This window comes from Zingiber officinale, chromosome 11B (assembly GCF_018446385.1).
Source record: "Zingiber officinale cultivar Zhangliang chromosome 11B, Zo_v1.1, whole genome shotgun sequence".
NCBI lineage: Eukaryota > Viridiplantae > Streptophyta > Magnoliopsida > Zingiberales > Zingiberaceae > Zingiber > Zingiber officinale.
This window is the reverse complement of record NC_056007.1, coordinates 24,246,159-24,253,150: the sequence shown is the minus strand read 5'-3', so window position 1 is coordinate 24,253,150 and position 6,992 is coordinate 24,246,159.

The window sequence follows — 6,992 nt, the reverse complement described above, 5'->3', positions numbered from 1 at the left end:
AACTTCCTACAAGAGCAAGAACATAGAGGATAGGAACTAAGCAATCTATATAACATCGCCTAGAATTACAAGGAAACTGAAATTCTAGAATCTATCATCCTCCATCATCTTACCTCAATCCCCTCTCAAGAACCATTCTCTCTCTTCTCTCTTCTCTTTCTCTTACTCTCTTTTCTCACGAATCTTACGTTTGTCTAGATAATTCATTGTACGAAGTTAACTAGTGCTTAATCAACAATCTCTGTGGATTCAATATTCTTTTATTATAGATGACGAAACCATGCACTTGCAGTTCGTAATAGTCCCCTGGTGGTCGGCAGGGGGGGTTAATAGCCCTAAAAAGACACAAATACCCTTTCTCGATCTTCAGACTAAGTTAGGCAAACACTTGTATAATAACAAAAAGTAAATGCATAAATTGAGGCAAGAGAGTTTATTAGGTTTATAATCAGAGAATTTCTAATCTTAGACAAATAAAGCTCACTAAGATCTCCTTTAGGCGGAGTAGCCTCTTTACAATGTTGACAGCTCACAAAAGTAGTAGAACAGAAAGAGAATTCATTTATAAGTGTTGTATTCTAACTACAGAAATTAGAACTATATTTATAGACTTAATCCGGCTGCCTGGAAGGGGTTCTGGGCGCCTAGGTGTGGATAAAATTTTATCCATGGTGCAACGAATCGATGACAGCGTGGTGCAGATAAGTTTTCTGGTCTAGGCACTTGGACCACCTCTGGGCGCCTAGAGCGGGTTGAACTGACCCTCGACCAGGGTGTGTGCCCAAGGCACCCGAGCTGCCCCTGGGGGTTCGAGCGTCCAGATCGGGCTCGACAATCAACAGCCTATTGACTGTCCAATTTCTCCCATTCTAGCTCTACTCGCTTGAGTGATTTTGGCCATCCGAAATACGGCTCACCCGAACCCATTTTTTGGCCTTCTAAAGAAGTCTTCTGCTCTAACTTCTCTTCCCCAAGAAGCTCCACTCACTTTCTTTTCGTTTGTCAGTGTACTCTTTCATAGCACATCATCCCTCGGATGCACCGAGCCTGTTGACTCTCTCCTGTGTCATCCTTCTCGCTAGCTGCGTCTTTCGCTTGACTTCCTGTGCTCCTAAGTTCCTGCACACTTAGACACAAGATATCAAATACAACAGGACCTAACTTGACTTGGTTAATCAAATCAAAATATCCATGGGTTAATTGCATAATGCACTTGAGTAAAGGACAGGAGAAGACTCTCTTATAAAGCTAATCTCCAATCATAGTGAAAAGGCTAGCTCTTTTCTTGTGCAAACGTGCCTGTTCTCAGTCAATTGGTAGAGTACCTTGCTGTAAGAATAAGATGATTGACGTTCTCCAATCACTTTTTTAGCTCCATATCGATATACCGCTCAATGCAAGATACAAATAATGTTTGCTCAACAGGCTTATCCAAATTTCATGGAATTACAACAAAGGCTAATTTATCTAACTCATCTGCTGTTTGATTGTCTGAATGAGGAATCTTCTATATAATTACTTTATAAAAATTAGCCTTTAACTTATCAAATGTCTCTGTATATAACTTGAGTCATTCATTATTGATCTTAAAATTGTCGGACAATTAATAATCTGTCGGCTAAGAATATGAATAGATTAAGACCCAGGCAGCTCCCACATGCCGAGCAGTTTGCAATCCAGCTATTAATACCTTATACTCTGCTTCATTATTAGCGGTCTGATAATTTAATCAAACAAACAATTGCATTAGATCTTCTCTGGGTGATATAATAAGAATGTCTATCCCATTACCCTGCCGAGTAGATGATCCATCAACATATATTTTTCAAGTTTCCTAAGTTTCAAGACCTTGTAGCTCTATCATGAATCAATCTAAGGCATGAACTTTGATGGCTATTCAAGGTTAGTATTGTATATCATATTCACTGAGTAGGATAGTCCATTTGATCAATCTTTCAGACGGCTTAAGGATGACGAGCACTCGACCCAAAGTGTTATTAGTTAATACTATAATTGAGTGTGATAAAAAATAAGGATGCAACCTTCAAGCAGCTAAGACCAATCCATATGCCAATTTCTTGAGTGTAGTGTAACAACTCTCTACTCCTTTTAAAAATGACTCAAAAAGTATATAGTCTATTACTCTTCTCTCTTCTGCCTCACTAACACTAAACTAATTGCATGTTCATTAGCTGATAAATAAACCCACAAAGTTTCACCCACTATTGGTTTAGCTAATATGGGCAGAGTAGCCAGATAATTCTTTAGCTCCTCGAACGCCTTATTGCAATCAGTATCCCATTGAAACTTGGTCACTCGACAAAGTATCTTGAATAAGGGTAGACTTTGATCAGCTAATCGGGAGATGAAGTGAGATAAAGCGGTGATTCTGCCGGTCAATCTTTGTGCCTCCTTTAGATTGTGTTGGGGAGCTATATTCTCTAAAGCTTGTACTTTGTTGGGATTGGCTCGATCCCTCGCTCGATGACAATGTAGCCCAGAAATCTTCAACTTTTAGCTCTAAATAGGCATTTGTAGGGGTTGAGATTGAGCCCATACTATCTCAAACTTTTGCAGGTTTCTTCTATATCCGTGCACAAGTCTATAGGTCAAAGAGTTTTGATGAGGATATCATCTATGTAGACTTCCATATTTTGCCCAATTTGCTTTTGAAAGACCTTGTTCGTAAGTCATTGATAGGCAGCCCCTGTATTTTTTAGTACAAACGACATGAGATTAAAAAGTGCCCTTGGCAGTTATGAAGCTGACCTTTTCTTGGTCTTCCTTGGTGAGCGGCACTTTGTGATATTCTTGATAAGTATCCAACATACAGATGAATTTACAACCGGAAGTAGAATCTACTACTTTATTGATACGGGGTAGGGGATAATAATCTTTTGGGCAAGTTTTATTAAGATCCCTGAAGTCGATATAGACTCGACACTTATTTTTGGGTTTGGAAACCAGGACAACATTAGCCAGCTAGCTTGAGAACTACACCTCCCGGATGTCGCCCACCTCCAACAATTTGTACACCTCTTCCTTGATGATTTTATTCTAGTCAACCCTAAAATCTCGCTTCCTTTGCTTGATAGGGCGGGCATCAGGATAAACATGGAGCATATGCTCCATGATAGTTAGAGACACACCTGTTACTTCTTTGAGTGTCCAGGCAAACACATCACTGTTACGTGTTAGACATTCCACCAGCTCAGCCTAAAGCTCAGGAGCCAAGTTGACTGCTATCCAAGTAATTGCTTCTAGATGACTAGGTTGAATCTGGACTTCTTCATTTTCCTCATATACCAGGATGGGTGGCTTCTCTTGAATAGTATTGATCTCCATCCTCTTCATTTTTCAAGCGGCCTAACCTCTGTCTTCACTATCTCCACATAGCACTTACGCGCTACCAGTTGATCTCCCTTGACCTCCCCACTTGGTCATCCACGAGGAATTTTATTTTTTTGGTAGAAGGTTGAAACTACAGTCCATAATTTATTTAGGCTAATCAACTCAAAATGACGTTGTAAGAGGAGGGCTCATCCAGTACCAAAAAGATTGATCGATGCATTCTCATCAGGGGATCCACCCCTAAAGATATGGCCAACTTTATCTGGCCGAGTTGAACCTCATTATCTGTGAACCCATATAAAGGAGTCACCATGGGCTGACGCTCACTCAGGTCTATTTAAAGCTGCTTGAATACTTGTTTGAAGATAATATTAACTAAGCTGCTTGTATCAATAAAAGTATGAGAAATATTAAAATTGACTATAATAGCCTTGATTATTAATGCATCTCTACTCCCTCTAGATCTCTGGGCCCAAGGTTGATTTCGGGCCAAGTTGCCCACTCTGCACTACATCTGACTACATGAATTTTCAGATGTCAAGCGTGTGACTTCCTCGCTAGGTTAGAATTATCATCAATTAGTCCTCCAGCTATCATGTTGATAGTACCTCAAGCAACATTACTATGGTTTTCCTCTTACTGCGAGAGGGTTGTTCCTACTAAACTCGAGTGAGTACTTTGGCTTGCTCAGCCTGGGGCTAAAGTACTCCCTGCTACGGCTCAGTCGCTCGATACTAAATCTTGAGCGGGTTATTTTGTCACCAGCAGTTGGCAGTTTAGGGTTGGAGACCATTGACGGTATCTGGGGTTGTTATTTCATTGATTCAACAGAGTGTAACAGTCCTCAATGTTTTGAGTGGACGTTCGATGGTATGTGCACCACCTTCGGGGAGCTTCCCGAGGAACTTCCACATGTTGCATGAGGTCGTGATTCTTGATGGTGAATTTGAGGACCTGCCCGAGGTCCTCTTGGTGGGGGAGTAGGTTGTGTTGGTCGATTGACCATTGGGGCAGGTGTAGGTATGGCGACTTCCTTTTTTTCGGACAACTTGTGCTTTTTCGACGTTGATGAATTCAATTTCCCGGTTGATCAGCAGGTCAAAATTCACTGGAGGTCTCCAAGGCAGATCGTGGAAAAAATCATTATTAGTAAGTTCCTCAGTAAAGGCACTCACTAAAATCTCCATGGTGGCCATTGGGACATTCATAGCCACCTGGTTGAACCTCTTAATGTATGCCCAAAGTGTGTCTTTGGGCCCTTGTTTGAGTGAAAAGAGGCACCAAGGGGTTTTGCAGTAGCAGCGATTAATAGAGAAGTGGTGGATAAATACTTTACGAAAGTCCTTGAAGCGGTAAATGAAGTTGTCTGGCAGCCGTTTGAACCACTGCTGGGTTGCCTCGCTGAATGTGGTGAGGAACATTTGGTATTTCACACCATCTATAAATTATTGGAGAAGGGCGACATTCTCAAATTTGAGGAGATGATCCTCCAGTCGGTTGTCCCTTAATACTCTCCTATGTTCAGACTTTGATAGTGCTTTGAAAATGGATCCTCCAGCACCCGTTGGGAGAACAGTGTCGCGATTCTCTCAGGAGAACTATCACTAGTACGACTTTTCCTTTGGCCCTGTCTCGGATAGGTGCTCTCTAGGAGATTCTTGGAGTACTCCTCCTTGGCCCAACTACTCAAGCGATGTACGAAAGAGTGTTTAGGGGTGTCGGATTGGTGAAAGAGGCATAGGAAGCAAATGAGCAAGACCTTCCTCTTGAACTGCTCTTTACCTCTGATATGTCGTGTCAATACTATGGGATTTGGTGGTGGTAGTGTACCTCCAGTAGCAATTTGTCATTGTTGTAATGTTTTTGCACTCGAGCATTAACAATCATCTCAAATTCCTCATGCATTAAAGTAACAGTTGTGAGTTTTCCATCCTCTTCCATCTCGAAGATTTAGATTCAGGCGAAGATTTCCATAAACGACGCCAAATTTGATCATGTCTGAAGGCTAGGGTGATGACGCGCTGATTCTGGTGAATGATTTGTTGATTGGTGAATGACTTCTTTAGCTTGGAATGGAACTTTCCTCTAATCCTGTGCACAGTCAGACAATCCAACAGGGCATTAGTGACCAAGGGGTCCCTGGAAAGACCCTCCGATGCTCAAATCAATATGGCACTAGATGGAAGAATGACGAACTATATAGAAAGTGCTTACACGAGAGTAAGGTGTAGATGATGACATTTGTGTATCTTGCTAATGGAGATGATCTCCCCTTTATATACCACCTCTCACAACCTCCACGATCGTGAGGTGGCCCCTTGTATCAGAGTTTTTTAGGTGATGGAAAGAGTACAGTTTGTAATGATAGTCCGAGGAATCTTTTTTCTACCTACAAATGTACCTCGTTTGTCACTTATGGCTTAGGACTTTGATGAGGTTGTTGGAGTATACTATTGTAACAGATCAATTAGTGAGGAAATCCCCAAGGATATTTCCCAACAACTTTGATAGGCTATCCGAATGTTGTCTGCTAAATATATCTCGATAGGTGCTTAAGCTGGCCGTTTAACTGGAATGTCATTCATTGAATATATTTTGAACTGATCTTTCATTTGGCCAGGCAATTATAGTAAGCCCTACGAAATGAAGCACCTTGAACCTATATTGGTATCAATCTGCTCTATCATGTGTTAAATACTGCCAAGATATGTTCAGAGACTAATATAGTAACCATAATATGCTAAAGATCCATTCAAGAAAGTCATATGATACATTGTGTATGTTAGAGCTTTATTTGAGGGAGCATATGATATCAAGTAACTTAAATCTAGTTGACCTTTGCCCAGCCGACCGTATATACAACGTTTCCTAAGGATGAGTGTCTTTAAGCCCACTCGGTCTTTATCTGGCCAGACGTACACAGAGAGTCTTATGATCGACCTACCTTTAGCCGACCGATCTAGTATAAAGAGGTTTATTGTTGGGTTTTTCGGGCCGCGAAAACCGCTTTTTCACATCGCGGAAACCCCGAATCATCCTAGCCAACGGATCTCGTGCGAAGAGTATAGAACAAAATTTACGAGTACGAGTTTACAACTTAGATCTACTCCTAGATTTACATGAAGAAAACTTTTATACCTTTGAAGCGAAGCCCTTCGCGTTCCCGCTCGTCCAAACGGTGCCGGATCTCAAGAGTATCAAGATAGATACTCCTCTTGAAGTATCCACATGAACACGTAGGTGGAGAAAACCACACAAAAGGTGTGCTAGCACCTATGTATGGTTCGGCCAAGTTGAGGAGGAGAGGGAGAGCTTGAGAGGAAGAAGGTAGAAGATACACACTTGAATGAAAAATGAATTCTCATTCAAACCAAAAGTGGCCGGCCACTCTCCATTGTGAAACTCCCAAATTAATTGCATTAATTGCAATTAATATGAAGCCATTAAAGAGAATGGCTTTGTAACTTCCATGAGGTGGCACCCATGAAGATGTGGAGTAACATCATTGGTCAACATCAATGCCAACTCACCAATGAGGTGGCATAAAGTCAAGTCAAACTTGACTTTTAATCTTCCTCTCAAGTTAAGTCAAACTTGACCAAATCTCTTCTATGGTTGATCGAATCCAACCATTTGATTCA